This window comes from Elephantulus edwardii, unplaced genomic scaffold (genome assembly GCF_000299155.1).
Source record: "Elephantulus edwardii isolate Elephantulus edwardi_28Jun2011 unplaced genomic scaffold, EleEdw1.0 scaffold00057, whole genome shotgun sequence".
Taxonomy (NCBI): Eukaryota; Metazoa; Chordata; class Mammalia; order Macroscelidea; family Macroscelididae; genus Elephantulus; species Elephantulus edwardii.
Window position 1 is genome coordinate 3871788 of NW_006399807.1, and position 25178 is coordinate 3896965.

Sequence of the window (25178 nt, forward strand, 5' to 3'; positions counted from 1 at the left end):
CTTTCAGATTTCTTAGCTCAGAACATAAGCATGATACCACTTAGAGTTTAGGCCGAGCCTTCCTCTCTTAACTTATGTCTTGCCAATTTTTGGCAAATATCTTCTACTCCAGTCAGTCAGAATTCTGTGACCATGTGTTCCATATTTTGAGGTTTTGCACATTATCTATCATTTATGAAGAATGCCATTGCATCTCTCACTCCCTTAATTGTGATAAACTATACTTTAGGTTTATTTATCTGGAAAAGTTTCATAATCCTACTCTAATTTCAACTTTTGCTTTGTTGATTTTTTTTCAAATACAATACAATACAGTTCTACTTTCTGGACTCAAGTCTTCCTTTGATGCATTCACGGATTCAATTCTTATCAGAATATATTGTATTGGTTATTAGCTCAATTTAATGGTGAGATTTCACAACCTGCTTGTTAATTAATGAGGCTAGCCACTCCCCTTGCTGATAAGCTAACACACCCTACTCGCATATTCCCCATCCATCAACAAGGCTAAGTCAAATTCAATGGCTTAGGAAAGCCATATTTAACACTATACTCTTCACATCACAGTTGCTTATCCAAGAAATATATAAATATGTAGATAGTGGCCTAAAGAAAATGCAAAGTCTTAGGAACAGTCTTTGTCACTGAGAAGAGACTAAACAGATAGATCCACTATTAGTCAAAGTGTTTTTCCTAAGATACAAGGAGTCAATCTAACAGAAGAAGTAGATATCTGACTCCCGCCATGGTTGTGATAACATTATGAGTGCTTATGACAACATTAACAGAAGGCAGGCAGGCAGGAAGGAAGGAAGGAAGGAAGGAAGCAAGGAAGGAAGCAAGGAAGGAAGGAAAAGGAAGGAGAATAGTGACAAATACATTGATGAACAGTCTAAGATACTTGTTTTGTGATTTGCTGAGGCAAGGATTCTGAAGCTTCATCTGACATACTTTGGACATGTTGCAAAGAAGGATCAGTCCTTGGAGAGGGACGTCGTGCTTGGGAGGGTGGAGGGACAGCACAGGAGAGGAAAACTCTCGATGATATGGATTGATTTAATGACTGAGGTAGTGGGAGTAGGTATGTCAGAGAGGGTGAGATTGGCACAGGATAGAGCAGAGTTTAGGGGTTTTGTACATAGGGTCATTATGAGCCGCAGGCCAATTGATGGCACAGAACAACAACAACAAACAATGAAATACCAACATAGCTATATCCAGAGGACATTAAAAAATTTAAAATCATGTTTAACAAAAGTAACCATGTCTGAACTATGGGTTTGATAGTCATGCCCAAAAGAATGGAATTCGGGTTGGTCTCTTATTAAACATAAGAACTATTCTTGAAATGTCACCATTTTCTTTAGATTTTCATCTATCTCTCTATGTGTATAAGTGTGTACATACATATGAATACTTTTTCACATTTGAGATCAAATACAACATATGTCAGAATATAAATTTGTTCTATAAAGTTTTTCAATGGCTGAGTTTTCTGAAGCAGATTACCAACTCTTCCCTCCACCCCCAAGATACTGTTGGTTAGACTAAGACATCCAAACTTTGATTTAGTAGTCCAGCACCCAGAGACTCCTAGAGCTCTGAGCTCCAATATTCCTAAGACTTGTCTTTGTCTAACTGTCTAATGGTCTAATTGTGGTTGGGCTCTTATTTCAGTTATATGTTGCAAAGGGGGACCAAAGCTTGGAGAAGGACGTTATGCTTGGAAGGGTGGAGAGACAGCGCAGGAGAAGAAGATCCTCCATGAGGTGGATTGATTCAGTGACTGGAGTAATAAGGGTGAGTGTATCTGAAACAGTAAGATTGGCACAGGATAGAGCAGGATTTAGGGCTGTTGTATATAAGTTCGCTATGAGTCATAGGTGACTTGATGGCAAATAACAACAACTAGTTATATTTTAGTTTCAATATAATATTGACTAAGTAACAGTGGTGATTCTGCATAATAGTTATTTATTAACATGAACAAGTAAGATCATTACATGAGATCTTACAGAGAAAACAATAAGGGTCATGAATAAAACCTAGAAAACTCTAATTTAACCTGGTAAAAAAACAAGAGGTGATATAAAGCAAGACAATGTTAGAACATGGAAAAAGAAAAAAAAAAGAATATGGAAAAAGAAACATGCAGGCTGCATTAAAAGGAAACAAAATAAAAACAAAAGGACTTCAGGTAAAAGGGTCATCTTTAGTGTTATAAGCCAACATTGGCATCATGAAATCTGAAGAAATGTCATAGATTTTTGTAACCAGAAGATTAGTGATGACCTTCAAAAGAGAATCTTGTTTTTCTCAATTTGGTGATTGAATTTGATTTCTGGCCTCTTCAGGTGGTCATAAAAGATTTGTATATGACCCAAAGTACCACTAAGATCAATCGGAGAAAAGTGTTGTCATACAGTATTACCACAAAAGGTCAATTTCTCAATGCCCTTATACATTTTATTGTCAAGATGAAATACAATAACTGTTACTTAATGGGCATTTGGTTTAAGCCTCCATTTCTGAATGCATTAATCCATGACTTTTAGCTTCTTTCTCAAAGTAGCCTCTTTTTAATTAAAGCAGATATTTGATTTTGATAAAGCATTTGTGCAAATAACTTTGTTTACTACAACTACAGAGAAAGCAATACTCTTAGTGCAACAGATTTGATCACTTGTTTTAAACAACCGAATTTAAATAAGAGTTTTGCCAAAGTTAGCGTTTAGTTTTTCTACTTTGCTTTGTCTAACATAGTTTGGGCATGTTGCAAGGAGGGACTGGTCCTTGGAGAGGGAAGTCATGCTTGGTTGGGTAGAGGGATGGAGAAAGACAGCGAGATCTTTGATGAGGTAGATTAACACAGTGACTGGGGTAATGAAGGTAGGCGTGTCAGAGACAGAAAAGTTGGCACAGGATAGAACAGGTTTCAAGGCTATTGTACATAAGGTCGCTATGAGTTGCAAGCAACTCAACAGCGCATAACAACAACAACTTTGCATCAAGCTAAAATTACATGCATACGTATGTTATCCACACAAACACCACACTTTCAATTCCATTTACATTAGGGATCAATTTTTCTTCCACAAAAGCTGAAGAGCTTTAAAATTTTTCTGGAATTTAAAAAAAAATAATTCTGGAATTTAACTCTTTTGTACATGTGTGACAAGTGCCAGCTTTGGTTACCTAATAGAATTGAATAAATAGATGGCCCAAATTTCACTTACAAAGAGTGAAGCAATCTCCTACCTTTGTAAAACTGGCCCTGGGGAAATAGGAAATGACCCAGAAACATTATCTTCCTCATTCCATCCCAGACATCTCTAAAGAAATAGATTTGTAGCTCCTTCTTTCTGAAACTCGGTGATAGAGAGAATGCTACAAAAATACATTTTCCGCTTTGAAAATGTCACAGGGCATCTGAGCATTCCCTTTCCATTCTATCTGGGCAAACAAATGTCCACTGATCAATATAAATGAGGAACAGGCACATCAACATCAATAGGAAATGACTTCTGTGAAGTACGATTTGATTCATGGCTCCGAGTGGCCCTTACCAACTTCTGTTCTATTATCAGCTTGAAAGAAGAAGATATCATAAAAGGGGCCTCCAGATGACTGTCATTTTCAAGTGGGTTGTTCTTAAGTTATAGACTTCTGCCACCTCAGAGATAAATGACTGACTGCCCTTGGCTGACCCTGTCTTTAAAAAAGGGAAGGCTGTCTTTGCAGACTCAGTGATGTGTCCTGGAAAACTTTGAAAGGCACAGCATTTAGAGGCAATTTTATTTCTTTATCAACTGATAGTTCTCTCTTTCACTTTTCGGGTTTTTATCACTTGCTGGCATATGTGTTGAAATAAGATCACGAGGTCTCAGTCCTCTTTTGTTCCTGGGCCTCTTCAAGATTCACTCAGTTGAGAATGCAACCTTGTGCTTAGTGGAGGTAGAGAACACTATGATGTCACACCCCCAAGGGCAATGCTTGACTTTGTGCTTGACGGGCAGTCTGAGTATATTAATTATTTAACAATCACATCTTGTTTTCTTCACAGTATTTTTAATAGTAAGAGAATGGAATAACTCCTCTATGATACACAATCACAGATAGAATAGTTTAGAAGATTGTGCCATTATGGTGCCAAATATTTCGATGAAATCTAGCCTAGAAAGGTTAAAAAAATTTACCATTGTGTTTAAGCTGCTATCAGGAGACTAAGGTACTTTCTAAGCTGTTTTGAGTGGCAGAATAAAAGAGAAGTTGGCACTGGACTCTGAAGTTGGACAGTCAGGGTTAAAATCCCAGGTTCAGTCTAGCTCATCATTTGACCTTGGGCAAATTATTTCATTCCTCTGAGCTTCAGTGGTTTCTCAAATAAAAATGAGGATATGACAGGAGGATGGCACAGGATAGGACAGGGTTCAAATCTATTGTTCATAGGGTTGCTATGATTCATACTTGGTTCTAAAGCATCTAACCACAAAAACAATTCACTATCTCTCATAGTGGGAATGGGGAGCTCTGGCGGCTTAGTGGTAAGGAGTTGTACTGCTAACCCAAAGGCATGCAGTTGGAATCCACTGGCTGCTCAACAGGAGAAAGATGAACAATCTCCTCTTATTCTATTTACTGCTTTTGAAAATCCAACTCAACAGTATAAAACAACTACATTCCCCAAGACAGAAAGCCCTGATGGACTAGTGGTAAGGAATTATTCTGTCACCCCAAAGGCAAAAGGTTTAACTTCATGGATGAAAAATGGGCAATCTCCTGACATGTGATTCAAAACCTCTGAAAATCAGCTAGAGGGTCAGCTCCACGTCAGTCTTAACTCAATGGCACTTGATAACAACAGCATTAAGAATACCTGAAGATTAAACCCAAAACCTTTTGTATATATTAAATGTTTGACATCTCTTAGATACTTGCCATCATTGCCATTTGAATTATCATTATTCCAGAAATTCTAGATACATTTTAAACAGAATTTTTCAAAGAAGTAACAGAGTACACGCTAAATTCCAAATGGTAAGAATCATGATAGTTTGAAAGCACATCTACAGTTCCTGAGTTTCATGTCCAGTATCACAGTATCAACTCTTGTTAAGCTGTCAAGTATCAACTCTTCACGGGAGGACAGTGTCCATCCATCTCCCAAGGAGCAGCTGATAGACTTAAACCACCCGTGGGTTAGCAGGGCAACTTGCAAAGCATTATGTTATCAAAGTGCCTTCTATTCAGCTTTAGCAAGACCTGTTTTCAGAATTTACCAGTGTGCTGTGATGCCATCATTTGCATATTTCTGTAATGCTGGAGCCTCTGCCACTGTATTTCAGATAACAGCTGGGTCATGCACAGTGGGAAGTTGTCAGTGGAAATTCCACTTCTGGACAGACTATCATGTCTCTCTTCTTATTCTATCTCCAAAATTGGGCAAATGAGAACCTAACACATCACAATAGAACATTGCCCCAACTGCTTGCTTTTGATATGTAATAAGGAAGAATTAATCACTAGAAAAGGACATGATAGAAGATTAGCAAGGGCAAAGGAGACCCTCAGTGAGCTAGATTGGCGTACTAGCCACAGCAACAATAGGCTTATTGAATATGACATAGTCTTGAATAAGACTCAACACTGAGTGATATTTTGTTCTGTTATACATAAAGTCACCATGAATTGGAGTTAACTTGATTGTAGCTATTTATCCATATTCATGAATAATTTATTTTTAAAAGATTCATCACAGATACCCACCTTTTTTTACAAACTGCAGTGCCACTCCACTGTTTCCACCATCAACTTTTCCTTGGTCCTCTTGCTTTTGTTATCTTTGGGTTCAAATATAACTTGCAACACCATCTCACAGAAACATACAAACCATCATAGAAATGGGTGGCATTTTATTATAGGCTTGCAAGTCCAAAATCTGTGGAACAAGCTTGTTTGTCAAGAGGCTGCAAGTAGTGGTGCCTTGCAAGGATGCTGGTTCAGGACACCCCATATAGAGGTAGAAGCTGCTGAACAATGGATCTGGAGGCTGCAGAACAGCCTACAGCAGTTGGAGCAGCCATATCAGTTAGATTCAATGTCCTGAGCAAAAGTATCAAACCATTTAAGAGAATTCCTCTATGAAGGAACTCAGGGCTGTAAGCAAGACCCAAAGAGAACAAGGGTGATGAATTGTGCCATATTTCCTAATAAAGTGAGGATTCAAAACACATCAAATGCTACCTCATTAACACAACAAATAACTCATTCCAAAATAGAGTTCTAAGTGGATACACTAGGCTAGAAAATGTTGTTGTTGTGGTTGTGTGCCGTAGTCACTTACGACTCATAGCGACCCTGTGTACACAGCCCTAAACCCTGCTCTGTCCTGTGCCAATCTCAACTGTCTCTGACACTCCCATCCCGATTACTCCAGGCACTGAATCAATCCACCTCATAGAGGGCCTTCCCCTCCTGTGCTATACTTCCACCCTCCTAAGCATGACATCCCTCGATAAGGAGCAGTTCCTCCTTGCAACATGTCCGAAGTATATCAGATGAAGCCTCAGGATCCTTGCCTCCAAGGAGAAGCCTGATTTAACCTTCTCCAGGATGAATCTGTTCATTTTCTTAGCAGTCCATGATACATTTAATACTCTTCTCCAGCAGCACAGCTCAAAGACATCAATTCTCCTTCTATCTTCCCTAGTCATTGTCCAGCTCTTTGATACATGGCAAGTGACTGCAAAGACCATGGCCTGTATCAGGCAAACCTTAGTATCCAGAGTGACACCACTGCTTTTCAGTACCCTGAAGAGGTCCCTAACAGCAGACTTTCCTATCATAATACATCTTTTGATTTCCTGGCTGTTGTGCCAAGAGTGTTGACTGTGGAGCCAAGCAAACAAAAGCTGTTAACAATCTCAATCTCTTCACCATCCATCCTGATGCTGCCATTGGCCCAGTGGTGAGAATCTTTGCCTTCTTGATATTGAGCCTTAATCCATATTGAAGACTTTAGTCACCTTTACCTTCAGCAACAAGCACTTCATGTCCTCCTTAGTTTCAGCAAGCAGGGTTGTGTCATCTGCATAACACATATTGTTGATAGATCTTCCACCAATCCTAATGTCACATTTCTCCTCAACGAGCCCAGCCTCCCGGATAATCTGTTCAGCATACAGGTTGAAAAGGTATAATACAATTATAATACATCTCAAAATGGAAGCTCATGTCTGGAAAAGCTGTATTACTTGACTCACTGCCCCACACTATCTCCTTATCATAAACCATTGCACATTGTTGAAAAGTGTATTTTTTTTTACTGTATTCAAACTTGTAATGGCATATTGATGCTATGATGTGTGGAAGTTTTTGCAAGCAGTAAAAAATGCATTTTGTATCTTGATCCATTAGACATATGCTTATATGCAGAGCCCTTACTAGCTTTCATGGTTATTGTTGTTGTTGTTGTTAGGTGCTGTAGAGTCGAGCACAAGTTATAGTGATTCCATGAACAAAAGATCTGACCCAAGTCCTCTCCTGTGTCATCCTCACACTTCCTGACACACAAGAGCCCATTTCACCAGTCACCATGTCAGTCCACTTGGATGAGAGTCTTCCTCTTCTTTGTCTGCACTCCATTCTTCCTAGCATCATATCAATAGCCCCTCCTGGCAACGTACCCAAAGTATGTGAGGCGAAGCTGCATCATTCCTGCCTGCAAAGAGCACTCTGGCTGCACCCTCTCCAAGACATACTTTTTTCCTTTTGGCCTTGCATGTGATGCTCAGTGCTCTTCTCCAACACCACAGTTTAAAGGTGTCAATTCTTCTTTCATCCTTATTCATTATGCAGCTCTCAGACGCATAGCAAATAATCAGAAAGAAAGCCCAAATCAGACACACCTTAAGCCTCAAGCTGGCATCATTACTCCTCAATACCCTTGTACAAATTAGACAAAGGTGCTTCTTCTGAGTGGACACATCAAAAATGGATGTCATCTCTAACAAATAGCCCTTAGGTACAGGACATGGCACAAATAAAAGGCTATATTTATAACCTACTGCCCCTTAGTGAGGGAGTACTGGTGGTTTAGTGCATTCAGACTAGACTGCTAACCAAAATTCAGTGGGTTTAATCCACCTGTTGCTCCTTTGTGAAGTACTGAGACTGTACATGTGCAACCATAACAGTGGAACTGTATATGCACACACATTTATGAAACAATTACTTCACACACATGCACACTCATGAATGCACATGCACAGTTTACCCTTACACAAGCACAAAACACATACACATGCATGCAAGTGTTGTTGTTATATGCCGTTGAGTAGTGCGCAACTCATAGTGAAGCTATGTACAATAGTTCCAAACCCTGCTCTATCTTAAGCCAACCTTATCGGTGATTGAGTTAATCCATCTCATCAAGGGTCTTCCCCTCTTGCGCTATCCCTCCATCCTCCCAAGAATAACATCCCTCTCCAAAGACTGGTCCCTTCTTGCAACATGCCCAAAGTATATCTGATGGAGCCTTAGAATACTTGCCTCCAAAGAGCAACCTGCTTTCTCTCCAGGACAGATCCATTTGCTCTCTTAGCAGTCCATGGTATATTCAATTGTCTTCTCTAGTACTATAGTTCAAAGGCATCAATTTTCCTATCATCTCTAGTCATTTTTTCATCTTTCTGATGCTTACCATGTAATTGCAAAGACTATGGCCTTGATCAGGCATACCTTAGTCTCCAGACTGACATCGTTGCTCTTCAGTACTCTGGTGAGGTCCCTGACAGCCAACTTTACCAATGCAATTTGTCTCAGCCAACTTTACCAATGCAATTTGTCTCTTGATTTCCTGGCTGCTGGTACCAAGAGTGTTGATTGTGGAGCCAAACAAACTAAAGCTGTTAATAATCTCAAGCTCTTCTCTATCTATCATGATGCTGACAATTGGCCCAGTGGTGTTTGGAAAGTACTCAAGTTCATATATGAAAGATATTTTAGCATGTGATCTGACATATAATAACAAGCTGTGCTTAGCTATTGTTACAATTTTTATCAATGATTTATATGCATTCTTTTGCACAAGAAGGCTTAAAGTATCTCAAGACTTTGTACACAAAAGTGTATTACAAATTGTAGAACACCATACAAATGTTTACAGTTACTATTCAGTAAGTATTTAAGTGATAATTTGGGAAAGCATTGGAAACTGTGCTGGGAATAAACATATGGTATTTTAGAGAAGTCCTACAGTAGTAGATTTGTAAGTAATCATATCAACACAGTAGTTAGCAGATAAAGGCCTTTGAAAGATTAGAAAAAGAAGGAAAAAGAAACAGAACTACTGACGTTTGAGTTGAGTCTGGCTCAGTGAAGAGTATTTCAGCCAGAAGTAACAGTACACTTTTAATTATGCTCATGTAGATTAATCATCGCCAGCATTATTACAAAAGGTGCAGAATGAGATAGCTGATGTTGTTATCAGGTGCTATATGACTCATGCAACCGTGTGAAAAACAACAGATCTGAGCCTTGTCCTGTCGTGTGCCATCCTCACAGTCTCTGACACACTTAAGCCCATTGCTGCAGTCACCATGTTATTTTACCTGGTTGAGGGTCTTCCTAAGCTTCACTGTTCCTCCACCCTTCCAAGCATAATGCCCCTCCTTCTAGCAACATGTCCAAAGTATGTGGGGTGAGGCATTTTCATCTTTGCCTCCAAGGAGTACTCTGGCTTTACAGTATCCAAGACCAAGAAAAATTAGCCTACATTGAAATATTTCAGGAGTTACAATATGATCAAGACGCAATGGTAACGAAGAAAGAAATTCAATCTTCACTGAAAGCATGGCCAATCTTCACTGAAAGCATGGCCAAAGCAAGGTCCCAGGAATCAGTGGGATACCAATTGACTATTTCTAATGACAGATGTAGTTCTGGATGTGCTCACCAGTCAAAACAGGAACTTCAGAGGACAACTCTCTGGCTGACTGACTGGTAGAGGTGCATGTTTGTTCCTATTCTCAAGGTAGGTGATACAAGAATGTAGAATTTAATTAACAATATAATTAATATTGCATTCAAAACATAATTGAAACAACAAATAATTGAAGATCATTCAAAAATAGCTAGGACAGTACATAAGCAGGGAACATGCCAGATGTTCCAGCTAGATTTAGAAGAGCTATACCACCAGGAATATCATCGCTGATATCAAATAGAGCCTGGCTGAAAGCAAAGACAACCAGAAGAATATCTATTTGTGCTTAACTAACTTTGTAATGCATTTGACTGTGTGGGTCATAACAAATTACGGCTAACATTGAGAAGAATGTGAAACTCAGAACACTTAACTGTGCTCCTGTGAAACCTATACCTAACCAAGTGGCTTCGGTGGAAGTATAGCATGGGAATACTATGTGGTTTAAAATTAGCAAAAGTATGTGACAGGATTGTATCCTTTCTCCATAGCAAATTATTCAAGGCATCTGATTCTTAGAATTTAATGTGACTGGATATTAGGATTATTGAGAATGAGCAAATACAAAAGGTTTATCAGCAGTTCCCTGGGCCTTAAGTCTGGATTTTTTTTCTACTCCACTGATGTTTATTCATGTGCCAATTACATGTACCATATGCATGTTAGTATTATACACATATTACTATATGGCTTTATTGCAGCTTGGTAGAATATTTTGATATTTCAATAATTTGTATTTTCTTCCTTCATACTTTTTTCATTCCAGACTTTTTTAGCATTTCTTGTGTGTGTATTTTTTCCAAATGGATGTTGGGTTTTGTTGTTGTCATTGTTTTTTTGGTGTTTTTTTTTCTAGTTTTATAAAAATATTTTGTGATATTTCACATTGGAATAATCTTAAATTTATAAATTAACCTTGGAGGTTTGTTGTTATGTATCATCAAATTGGAATAAAGTCATAGCTGACCCTCTAGCAGGTTTTCAGAGACAATAAATCCCATGGATTCTTCATCTTTCTCTCATGGAGTTCAAACCACTTACCTTCTGGCTAGCAGTGCAGCTCCTTACCACTAAGCCAATCAAGAATAGTGAAGTACTCTAATATTAACATAAGTCTTCATATTTTTGTCTTTAGTGTATTCTAAGATTTCTAATACAAATTTTGAATTTGTTTTGTTAAGCATTTTCTTAAGCATTTTGCTTTTTTCTTTGTGCTGCTGCTATTGTAAATGGACTTTTCATCCATAATATATTCTAAGTAGCTATTGATTTTAATGCAAATTTTATCATCTTCACATCTTGCTGAATAATTTTTAAAAATAATACTACCATTAATCCTTGATGTCTAGTATTTTCCAGGTAATATTATCAAGTCATCTACAAATAAAAATGCTTTCTTCATTTGCAATTCTTATGCTTCTAATGGTCCTCTTTATTAATTGTATTGGCTTATACCGCCAATACAATATTAAATTGTAATGGAAATAGTGGACATCCTTGCCTTTTTCCTGACCTCACTGGGAATGCTTCTACTGTTTTCTGATTAAGATACTAGCTTATAGAATTAAGGAGATATCTATCCATTCTTATTTCCTCAAGTGTTCTTAAAAGTAATATATTGAATTATTCTAAGGCGTTTCTTGGCATTTTAGAGGAGATTATCATATGATTTTATTGTTCTTCTTAGGCTTATTACACTGACGAATAATTTAATGGATCAGACAGTGTTGAATCATGTTTGTATTTAGGATATAAACTATACTTATGGTATATCATTTTAAAAATTGGTATTGCAGTCTATAAACTAATATTTTATGTGATATATTAGTCTCATAAGGGCTACTGTTCTGTAACTTTTTTGCTTTTTTTAATTCTCTTTCTCAATTTCAGGGAGTTCTGGTGATGTACTCTGCAGGAAGTTGCACTGCTAACAAAAGGTGCCCCTTTTTTGGTGGTTCAAATCCACAAAGAGCTCCACAGGGGAAAGGCAGGAAATACCTCTCATGTGATTTGCCATCTCAGAAAACCAGTGAGAACAAGGTCTAGGTTAGTTCCAACTCAGCCACAGTGAGTGAGGTGAGTGTTAACCATTTTAGGTGTATTTGTTTTCTGAAAAGAATTTTTACTTCTTTTCATTTTATATGTTTTGAAATAATTTATATATCTTTTAAACTTGCAATTCCCTTCTGATGTCATCTGAATCTTGCTAAGGTTTTTGACAGTGTTTGGGTTTAAAAATTTTTTTTCTTATAATGTTATCTATTTCATTCATGAAAACCAAACTTTTAAGTTTTCTATTTGTTCTGTGGTCCACTTTGACATGTTGGTGACTTAATAGTAGGAAATTGGTTTGTCAACCCAAAGGTGGTAGTGGTTGTTATTGTTTTTTTGTTATTGTTTTATTGTTGTTGTTATGTGTCATCAAATTGTTTGCAACTCATAGCGACCCTATGTACAGCAGCTCTGAAGTTTGCCCTGTTCTGAGCCAGTCTCATTGATTCTGACACACCTACCTTCATTGCCCCAGTTACTGTATCAATTCACCTTACCCAGGATCTTCCTCTCCAGTGCTGTCCCTCCACCCGTCCAAGAATGATGTCATTCTCCAAGGACCAGTCCCTCCTGGCCACACGTCCAAAATATGTGAGACAGAGCTTCAAATTCCTATCCTCCAAGGAGAAACTTGATTTCAGCCTCTCTAAGATAGGTTTATTTGTTTTCTTGGTTGTTATGACTGGTCTCCAGCACTAAAACTCATAGGTATCAATTCTTGTTCTGTCATCCTTAGTCATTGTCCAGCCCTCTTATGCATAGCAAATAATTAATTGCAAAGACCATGGCCTGGATCAGGTGCACCTTACACTCTAGTCTGACATAATTTCTTTTCAATACTCTGGAGAAGTCCCTGACAGCAAATTTACCTAATGAAATTAGTCTTTTGGCTTCCTGACTGCTGGTGCTACGTGTGTTGATTGTGAAGCCAAGTAAGCTGAAATTATAAACATCTTCAATCTCTTCTCCATCTATCATGACGCTATCATTTGGTCCAGTGGTACAAATCTTTATCTTCCTGATGTTAAGCTTCAATCCATATTAAAGACTACCATCCTTGACTTTCTGTAGCAATCATTTCTGGTATACCTCAGTTTCAGTAAGGAAGGTTGTGTCGTCTGCATAACATAGGCTGTTGATAATTCTTCCTCTAACACTGATGCCACATTCCTCCTTATAAATCCCAGTTTCCCAATGATCTGTTCTGCATGTAGATTGAAAAGATACAGAGTCAGAATTCATCCCTGACACACTCCTTTCCTGATCTTGAACCGTATAGTGTTTCCTTGCTTAGTTCTGAGGACTGCTTCCTAGTCCAAATCCAGGTTTCACAGAAGCACAATCAAGTGTTCTGGGTTTCCCATTTTCCTCAAGGTTTGCCACAGTTTGTTGTGACCCAAAGATATGCATTCTGAATCCACCAGCTGGTCCACAGGAGAAAGTCAGACAATCTTCTCCCATGAGATTTACTTTCTCTAAAAACACACTGGAAGGTGGGCTACAGATCAGTAGCTTGGTGGTACACAACAACAACAGCAATATTTTCCTAGAAAATTATACTACCAAGGAATTCAAGCTCATGGTAATAGACTTGTACAAGTTAGAGTTCTATTATTTTATAAATTCTTCCTGTATCAATAATAATAGTAATAGGGTCACTCTGAGTCATCTACAATTCTACAACACATAACAATAACAACGACAACATAGAGAGAGCTATGTTGGCCTAGTGGACAGAAAGTTATACTACCAAACCCAAGGTGGGGGGTGATTTTAGTCTATGGCATTCAGGCCTGCTTTTAATTGATTTGGTCAAACATTCTTCTAAGTGGCATAGTACTGGTCTACCCATTTGCTGTACAGAGGTAACTCAAGGTTGCTGTGTTGCTAAACACTATGACATTGATGTGGCAAATGTGATAATGGTTATCCGTGGTGGGCAGTATTTGTTGGAGCGTCTCAATTAAAACAAGCTTGGAAACAGGAGTGGCAGCCACTTCCGAAATATCTTGTCTCCGGAAGCTCTATGAACTTGGAGAAACGACCAAAGCTATACAAGTGTTCACATTTTTCGTTCCTAGGGTCACTATGAGTCATCTATGATTCGAAGACATTTAACAACAACAACAACAACAGTAACAGTCAATTAATATATATTTGTATACTTTGAATCATAAGTCTCATGAGAGCTAATTATATGGAATTTTATTAAGCCTGAACATGCCACTCCAGCCTCAAGTGTTTATATTGCTTCCAAATAATTTGTCGGTTTATGGTATTAGGATTTCTTTAAAGCCCTTAATATATTTTTCAATTATAAAAAGAACAAAAAACTATTCTTGAACAAACATCTGTTTTCAGGTTAAAAAAAAAAGGAAAGTGTAAAATTGGTATATTTAATGTGGCTAAAAATAAATACTAAAAAATGTAAACTAGAAAAAAAAGACATTATAAAAATATTCAATTAGACTTGTCAAAGAACCAAAATATTTTTTAAAAAATTAATAAAGACACTTCACTAAAGAAGACATTCAAATGGCCAACAAGCAAATGAAGAAACGTTCAAAGTCCCTAGCTCTAAGAGAGATGCAAATCAAAACGACTATGAGGTATCATCTCACCCCAGTCAGAATATCAAAATTTAACAGAACAGCAAGCAACAAATTCTGGCGAGGTTGTGGAGAAACTGGAACCCTTATTCACTGTCGGTGGGAGTGTAAAATGGTGCAACCACTGTGGAAGGTGGTATGGCACTTTCTCAAAAAGTTGCAAATAGAGATACCATTTGACCCAGCAATTCCAATGCTGGGAGTATATTCCAGAGAGACCATAACTGACATCCAAGCAGATATATGCACACCCATGTTTATCGCGTCTCTGTTCATAATATAGCAAGGAGTTGGAAACAACCCAGGTGCCCATCAAGAAACGAATGGATAGAGAAGCTGTGGTATATTCAAACAATTGAATACTATGCTGCATTGAAAAACAAGGAACTCATGCAATATTATTCAAAATGGGTGAGCCTGGAGGACATTATGCTGAGTGAATTATCTCAGTCGCAAAAGGACAAATATTGCATGGTGCCACTGTTGTAAAATGGGACTGATTTCAGGGTTGGCGTAAGACTGAGAAAAACTGGGTAAATTGTGTATATTGCACTGAAACAGATGAGAGAGTGAATAATTTAAAAGCAATGTATGATAGGGTATTATGGTTATCACAAGAGTCCACAATTAAGGTTGCATAGTGGAATGTACTTGGGGTGGTGGGTGGGGTGTGTGGGGGGGATTGTGTACCAGGGAGGGAGTATTTCTTTTACTTTTAAAAGAGAGGAGCGAACTGAAGGTGAGGGGGAGGGCTAGGTAGGGAGAGAAGTGCAGCAATGAATGGATGGAAATCCAAAATCTCTGTCAATGTTCATTAAAATTATTAAAAAAAGAAAAAAATAATAAATATGTGGAAAAGGAGATTACATATAGGTGAAGAGAAAATTCATGAACTAAAAGTAATTTGGAAGGAAATTAGCTTGACAAAAATGCACATAGTATAAAAGAAGTTCTTGTGACCTACTGGCAAGGAGCTGTGCTGCAATCCCAAAGGCACACAGTTCGAATCCTCCAGATGTTCTGCTAGAGAAGAAGGGGCAATCTGATGTGCCAGTTGGATCAGATTCGATGGTACACAACAGAAGAAAAGAAAAAGAGAAAAAGAGTTGGTAAATATGGCCTCCGCCTGCTTACCACAAAATGTGTTCTTGCACTGACTGTTTAGAAAGAGGAGGGAGAGTGAAATAACCCATATATGTATTGTAAATGGAGTAGTATGGAAAAAAAAAAAAGAAAAACACATAATATAAAGAGAAGCTTAAGACCTATGAGGAAGAAAGCTTTAAGTTACAGATATATATACAATTAAATTTACAGAGGGAAAAAGAGAAAAAATGACACAGAATCGCATTTGAAGAAATAATGTTATAAAATACTACAGACTTCTATCTGACAAAGTTGTCAGTCTAGTTGCCAATTGCCATTCCTTAAGAGATGATACACTTTTCTTTCTCAATCATTTTATGATGTCTTTGTTTTTGTGATTTTTCATTCAGACTGCAATATATTTTATAACAATACTTTTTATGTGTATACCATTCTTTCTGTTATATGTGTATTAATATTTTCATCAGCTCTGAGCATGCTCAACAATTTTTCACCTATGTTCTCTTCAGTATTTCTATCATCCTTATTACCATTTGGGCCTCAGTTGTTTACTAGATCTACTCAAACTATTTTTCCTTGTCTCTTAATATCCTTTTCATATTTTGTTTTTTCATTTGCTTATTTAGCTGAACCTGTTAAGATTCTGTTTAATAAATAACTTAATACATTTTAATTTCCTTTAAAAACAATATTATTTCTAAAATTTAACATATTATATTGAAGTATTTGTTTTTATAGTTTCCTGGAACCTGTTTTTCTAAATTTCTTTTCCATGTCTTTAAACATTTAATATACAACATTTAGTAAGTATCTGGTTAATATAATTTCACAAGAGTCAAATCCAAATCTCAGTGCTGAGTTAATTCCAACTCATGTTGATGTCTGACCAGGTTTGTTGTTGTTTTGTATCTTAGAATTGGGACTGATCCATGGCTCACCCTCCAGAGGGTTTTCAAAGGCAATAAAGCACATGAGAGGAGATTATCTCTCTTTCTTCTATGGGACAATGGGTGAATTTTAATTACACGCCTTCAGTTTGGCAGTGTAGCTCCTTGCCACTAGGTCACTAGATCTCTCTTCCACCAGGTTTATGAGGCTGTAAATTTTAATGAAAGGAGACTGCCTTTCTTTCTCAGTAACAACCACTTGTATTTTGAAACCTCTAGAGACGTATGAACTTTTGCTTAACATAACACAATATGCTGAGCATCCATGGCAAGGATGGCAAGGAGAACAAACAGATATGCCTTAGGGACTGTGCTTCCAGAGTGCTCTTTGGAGGCAAGAATGATGAGGCTTCGCCTCATGTACTTTGGGCATGTTGCTAGGAGATGCTATTTGTTGGAGAAGTACAAGATGCTAAGGAGGGTGGAGGGTCAGCAAAGAAGAAGATGACCCTTAAACAGGAGTATTGACACAGTGACTGCTGCAAATGGACTCTTGTAAGTTAGGAAGTATGAAGATGGCATAGGATAGAACAGGCTTCAGATCTTTTGTTGATAGGGTCATCATGGTTTGTATTCAACTTGATGGCGTCTAACAGCAAAGGGATCCAAATATGCTGCTCATTTATTTTCTACACAGTTTTATGATATCTATTTATATGTTAGGTATTTTTGTTTTGCGTTTACATATAACTGAATGTAATCAAGGGAAATTGAAAGATACTTTACTGTAGAAAGGAATTATATTTTCTTCTCCTGGACCAGAGAAGTTACTGATATGGAAACAGATTTAGTACCAAGTTATTGCTTCATTTTGAAGTAAACATAAGAACTTAATGTGCTGGTCCCAGTAGCTTCAGAGCAATCCCAACTCTTGCTCTTGTTGTTTGTTCAGGATTCCTCCTTGTAGTTGCAGCTCACTCTATTACAAAAGAAATGTGATTGTTTTCCTCCCTAAGATATGATACATTTTTGTTTATTTATTTTTAATTTTAATTAGAATCTACAAATGCAACAAAATGTATTATTATTGCAATATGTTCAGAATGTAGTTATGGTGTAGTGGAAAGGTCCTTCAATGAGCCATATTAAAATACCTATAATTTTTATGGATCTTTCTCTGAAATGGTGATATTTCTTTTTATTTCCCCCAAATCCAGTAATATGAGTACCAAAATAATGTAGCTTTAGAATGTCAAGTCACTTATTATGTTTTCTTCCTCAGGCCTGTCTGGATATTCTTTGTATAAAGTATTTTTTGTGTTCCACAGACCAAGCTTGGTGCACTTTCATAATATTCTATAACAGATTAGCACTGAACTTCTGATCAGTTCTGGCAATCACATTTTACCATTACATAATGAAGAACTGTTGTTCTTCGTATTCTGTTTAACCCAAATGATAGCCTATTCTTTCTCTCAAATTTTCTGAAACAGCAATGATAACATGCGTTCATCAAAACTGAAAACTTGATCAAGAACTCAAGGTAGCAGAAAGACATTAAAGTTAGGAAGAAACAAACAAACAAATTTGAGCTAAAAAAATTACTACATATAAATATGTCCTACTATCAAACAATGAAGGTGTATTGTTAGGATGGGATATTCCTTGGAAAGGGACATCATGCTTGGAAAGGTGGAGGGTCAGTGAAAGATAAGACACTCAAGGAAATTGAATTACACATAACACAGGATAGAGCAGGGTTCAGATCTGAGGTTCATAGGATCGTTAGGAGTTTTACTCAACTTGAGGGTACACAACAACAATTAATCTACATGGAAGCTCTCATGTTGCAGTCTGTGGGGAGTTTGACAACAAACCCAAATGCCAGACCTCTCTGGTGGTTTGAATCCAACATTATCTCTAAGAAGAAAGCTGGGCAATTTACAGCTTTGGAATCCCAATGAGGATTGTTATAAATTGGTTCTGAATCAATAACAATAAAGATAAGTTATTTAACTACAGACAATCTTTGGGTTATGAAAGAAATAGGGTTCAAAGTGTGTTTTAAGTCAAATTTATAACTGGAATAGATACATACTGTTTGTAGTTAGTTTTTTTTTGTTTTTTGTGTTTTTTTTAATTTAGTTTGTTTATTTTTCATTTCAATGAACATCTACAGAGATTTTGGAATTCCATTCATTCATTGTTGCACCCTTCTCCCCGCACCAACCCTTCCCCCTCCCTGCCCCCCCCCGTTTGCTCCCCCTCATTGGTACACAATCCCCCCGCACCTCCCCAAACTCCACCCCCTACCCCCAAATATAATCCACTCTGCAACTCTCGTTGCGTACTCCTACGATAAAAATAATGCCTTCAAGTTGGAACTGATTCATAGCTGACTCACCACTGAGTTTCTGTGGCTATAAATTCCATGGGAGAAAAATGCCCTTCTCTCTCACCAGGAGCTCTGATGTCATGATATGTTAAGTGAAGGTCAGTGGTTTGAATAAGTTAACTGCTTCATGGAAGAAAAAGAGAGAATCTCTTCCCATTATTACTCACAGCCTTAGAAACCCAATAGAAGGTCAAATTGACTGAGCCATGGCAGGTTTAATACAAGAAAAGCCTCAAAACTTTTTCAGTGATTTAAAAGCTACAAGTGAAGGTGACTGTAATAAAGAATTTGGTCAATGTCTTCAAAGGGAGGGCAAATATAAATAGCATTAAAAGTCAAATATGAGTTGTGTAAAGTCAAACATTCACCACCATAAGTCTATACGTGTCCTAAAGGTAATACCTAAAGGAAATTCATCTCTAATACTAAATTAGAGGGAAGATATTATCTTATTCTAGGTCTAAGGCCATGCTTCCGTGAGTGTAACGAGTGTAACTTGCAGGGTACAGTTCTCCCCCACAGTACAAGCACTCATTTTCATGAGACAGCTTTAAGTCTTCATGTCTTGGATCCTGGGCATTCTAGAGTAGCAACACTTGTTCACCTTTGTATAGCTAAAATACACAGAGATAATTTACTTTCAAAGAGGAAAACTGGCTCTTTGGAAATGGAAAGAATTTCTATCACATTGGAATATAAATTTGTCCTGCCTAAATGTAAAGCTATAGAGACTTCCAACCCTTATTTTCTTGCTACCACGTTGCTCTGACCAGGGATGGATTGCCCACCAAATAAGGTAAGCATGGATTTACTTGTGCCTAAACACTATGAACGTAGAGAAACATTTCATGAAAGTTACATAAGTGTTCAGGTCTTTCATTCATAGGGTTGTTATGAGTCGTCTACAACTAGAAGGCACTTCGCAACAACAACAACTTATTCATCTGTGGTGAATAATTTACATGGTTTTATCACATCATTTGTTCATTATAGATGTAATCAAGCACAAGCAAATCTGTGCTTAGTTTGCTTGCTGGGTACTCTGACACTGGTCCTCCCCCACAAACAAAACATTCTGAAACCTTTACAAAAGCGAAGATTTTTGTCTTATTTGTCTTTTTGCTCCTGATACCAAACAAAATAGCTGGTATGTGGTTATGCCCCATAACTATTTATTGAGTATATGAATCAGTGAATGACTAGGAAAATGAATTTTTCATTAACTATTTGGAGAAGTTCTGTAGGGTAAACAATGTTCATTCTCATAAAATGTCTTGTCTCCAGAGAAGAGTTAGTGAGAAAGGGAAAGAATGAGGGAGGGAATACGATAATGTGTGTGTGTCCTCCTTATGGGAACGACAGGTTTGAATATTGATGGAGTGGAACCTCAGATCCAGGGTGTGCACTGAACTGGAGTAAGACACAAAAATACAGCAGCTTTGTGACCAAGCAGGAAATATCCCAGTCTGTTGACGAAGCATATATTCTGAGCTCAACCAGTAAGTAGTAGAAACTGACAGGAATGAATATGGTTAAACGCAAATGAAACAACCATCAAAGATGTGTCTCTTCCTGACTCAGTGGCTGTGAGCTTTGAGAGGCTCCCAGCAGCAAGGGAAGGGGGACATCTGCATAAAATATTCTGAGCAGAGCATGGGTAGCTGGTTCCAGACTAGATAAACAATTTGACAAACACCCAGGAAGAATGTCTCTAACCTTCATAAAACTGAAAGGACAGGCAAGAAATGAGATGGACGACACTGTCATGGAAATTACTGTCTCAGCGATTTGGAGACATTTCATTCTGCAGAGGAGGTGGCATAATGGAGGAGGGATAAACAGGAAGTTTCAAATCTGTCTGAAATGGTATGGCATATTTTTCTTGTGGTATGGGATTAAATAAGACTAAAGTTCTTGCCAAAATATAACGTTGCCTAAAGTTTATATCCTCTTTTGAACAACTTAGAACAATTGACAGGCTTTGTTTAAGCAATTACTAAAGTTTATATCCTCTTTTGAACAACTTAGAACAACTGACAGGCTTTGTTTAAGCAATTACTAAATATTGTTTCCTAAAATTGTGGAATTAAGCTATCTCAGAAAGAAAATTGTTCAGAAGAAAAATGTTGGTCCGTAAGTAAACTGGAAAATGGAAAACTCTCTGGATAGTTCCTCCCTCTTGTGTGTAGAACCCTATTCAAGGCACTCTGGAGGGAGTAAAGCCAGCAGGTTATGCTCATCCTTGAAAACTTTCTCTTTCTCATTTGCTTTTGAGTCATAGATGACCTTCTAATGAGTTTTTGAAGCTGAAAATAAAAGAACAAGATTAGCTATCTTTCTCCCCCGAAGCTGCCAAATTCAAACCAACAGAGAGGTGTAGTGTTTGGGTGAGCAAAACAATTATCTACAGGCTATACCACTAGAGCTCCTTTATCTTTAATGATTCAGTCTCATCAGAGAGAGAACAAACTAAATCCCACTGTTTTCTGAAGATCCTGACTCACAGTGCTCTTAAAGGATCCTGTAGAACTTCCCCATAAGGTTTCCATCCTGTGCTTCCTTGTGAACCTTAACTACCTCATCTTTCTTCTGGGGAGCAGCTGGTGAGTTTGAACCACACACCTTTTTTTAGCAGCCTAATTCATTCAATGCTGTGCCAGCAGGACACTTGAGAGACAGAATATACCAAGAATCAACAGATACTGTTTGATTTCTTTGCAACTGAATATGCAGACTGATCAGAACATACAGATGTTTATTTGATAATCAATTAAGTCTTCCTGTTGTTGTTGTATACTGCCAACATCTCAAGGAAGCTGATAACCAGCCTTGGGGCCACTGTTCTATTTCATCTTCTCAGGTTATGAGAAGAAATGGAACGAGGCTGGTTCCAATGTTGCTGTCAAAGTTATTGTGACTCATAGCATCTCTATAAGACAAAGAGCTACTGCCTCACATTGTTGTTGTTGATGGGTGCCATCAAATCTAGTACATCTCAGAATGGCCCTATGAACAACAGATCTGAACCTTGTCCTATCTTGTGCCATCCTTGCAATCTCTGACACACTCAAGCCCATTGCTGTAGTCATCACGTCAATCCACCTGGTTGAAAGTCTTCCTCTCCTTCACCATCCCTCCACCTTTCCAAGCATGATGTCCCTCTTAAAGGAATGGACACTCTTAACAATACATCCAAAGTTTGTGGGATGAGGCTTTATCATCTTTGCCTCCAGGGAGCACTCAGGTGTACTTTCTCCAAGAATTATCTATTTGTTCTTTTGGCAGTTCACAAGTCACTCAGCATTCTCCTCCAACACTGTAATTCAAAGCCATCAATTCTTCTTCTGTTATCCTTATTCATTTCCAAACTCTCAGATGCATATTAAGTGACTGAAAGATCATAGTTTGAATAGGCACACTTTAGTCCTCAAACTGACAACATTACTCTTCAATAATTTGGAGAGGTCCCTGGCTATAGACTTTCCCACTGCAATGCATCTCTTGACTGTTTGCTGGTTTTTAATTCTTTACAGGGGCAGATTTGCCAAGTCTTTTTTCCCCTGGAGTGGCTAGTGGGTTCAAACCCCTAACCCTTTGATTAGCAGCCAAAAGTTTATCCATTGTGCCACCATGGAACCATTGCCCATAATTACCAGTTGCTTAATGCCAAAACAAAGAGAGAAAAGTATTTTCTGTATTACTAGTTGGACATGATTTACCCCTTACAATTGTATTGAAATTCAAACACACAGTAACTTTATGATTTTCTTAAAACAAACACCTTTGAGTTAGCCAGTGAGGTTTTGATAAGGGGTAAATACTGAAAGAAGACAAAGTCTAACTCAGTATAAGAGTCTCAGAGTGAAAGAATTTTCAATGTGAACTTGCTAGAAGAGAAGATAGGGTAGCTTCTAAGACTGTCAGTTTCTATACCCAGAAGCAAGTAGACAGGGGATAATGACATTTAGTGGGCAATACAAGGAAAATCCTGACTCAGGTGGTTAGAATAGACCATAAAGTGTTAGAATCTTTTGTTTGGTAACTGGTTTGTGGGGTTGTTGGTTCCCCCCCCCTTCAGAGTTTTGTTATTCTACACTAGGCCTTGATATAGTTAGGTTAACTGCAACTGGACTAGGCAAACTCAAGGAATCTAGAGCCTAAAATTATCATGGCAGTTGCCCAGACAAGGAGAGAAAGATCAAAGTATTTGTGCATGATGGAAAGCAGTACATGGTGTTCACAGGGCCTGATGTGAGGCCACAGATATTAACTCTGGCACTTGATGCCATGAGAAGAGGGCTTTCTAACATATAGGGAGGGTATTCATAGACAGATTGGACAGAGCATAGTGCCTGGCAAAGAGGGACAATGAAATCTAGAATGAAATACTTAGCAAATGCTTGAAATTTGGAATTCACTCAGCAGGTTGTAAAACTAGTAATATAAAGATACTGTTCCAGACAGGAGTCCCTTCTAGTCGTGCTGTCTAATGTCTCTGGCGTGACAGGAAGGCACCTCCTGTGTTCTATAGTTGTTTATTTCCACGATTAACTAGTTGGAGGTGGAGCCCTGGTGGTGTAGTGTGTAAAGTGTCTCACTGGTTTTTAAGAGTTGGAAGGTGGGGAACAGGGTTGAGAAAGGTGGAAAGAGAATGGCAAAATTAAGTAAACATGTAAGGCTAGATCACAAGTGCTCTGTCAAGGTAAGGAGTTATATGGATAAAACAAAAGCTCTTACCCTCATGTAGCACAATGACGAGTCCTTGCAATGACTCCTATTTAGGAAAAGGAGGGATTCTTAATACCAAGGTGAAGATTGAGTTTGCAAGTGGAAGCCAAGTATCTTCAGGGGAGAAAACTGGTCATCGCCCCAAATACAACCTAGCAAATAGAAAACATATAGAAGCCAAATCTTTAATTATTCCAGTGTCTTCCTGGAATAAACTTTCTGGAAGTTTATTAACCAGACACAAAAAGTTTGGAGGTAATTATTTATGTGCAAACTCATGTGTTATATTAATTTTAGAGGATATTTTTTTAATGTGCCGTCAAGTCAGAAACAACTCATAGTTGACCCTCCACTAGGTTTTCAAAGCCTATAAATCACATGAGAGAAGATTGCCTATGAAGAAGTTGGTTGATACAAACCTTGCCTTTGGGTTGACAGTAAAATTCCTTACCAACCAGGCCACTAGAGCCCATTCCTAAGAGAAAATGTTCCTTATTTTTAACGTGGTGAGGAAGAGGAATAGAAAAAGTGAAGTTGGACAAAAGAAGAAAAACTATTTCCAGGTCTGTTTCTAAGATCCATATGCATATGCTCACAGAATTCTGGGATAGATAGTATGGCTTTCTTTAAAATTTAGGGAATCTAAACGGGATAAAATTAATGTGGTGTAAAGGCATGGATTTAGTCAGTCTAATGTCTAGTTTGGCTGTTGTAGTAGTCTGGTTCCATCATTTACCTCTTGAATACAAGGTGTTTATATTATGAAAATAAGAAATTGGAGAGGTGGAGCACTTCTCCTGGCACAAGTCCAAGATGGCACCAGATGTCATAGGCTATGGCCTTACAACCTTTCAAGAAAGTTAGGATTGGAAACAGGATACAGATTGCTGCTGGGTGATCATTCCCCTTAGGGTGTTTCTGGAAACAGTGCAGAGCAGAGGGAGGTATATGAGAACTCCTTGTGCCTTCTGCATAATTTCTTTTTAACTAATAAAAAAATTCTAAGCAACAGTCTATTAAAAATTTGCACTAAAATAATACCTGTTAAAAAGAAAGAAATTTGTTAAATGCCAATAATTATGGAAAAGGCATTGGAAAGATTCCAATGCCTATCCCTAAAAAACCAACCAAACAAACATAAAACACAAAACAAAATAAAACAAACAAAAAAACAACCCAAACAAGCTTCAACAACTGAAAAATAAGACATGGACTTCCAAAACCTGATAAAAGACATATACCATAAAACAATTGATATTATACATCATGCAATCAAGATGTATTGATAATAATGGGTGACTGGAATGCAAAAGTCGGGAACAAAGAAGAAGATTCAGTAGTTGGAAAACATGGACTCGGTGACAGAAATGGAGCTGGAGAGAGAATGATCGGATTTTGCACAATCAATGACTTAT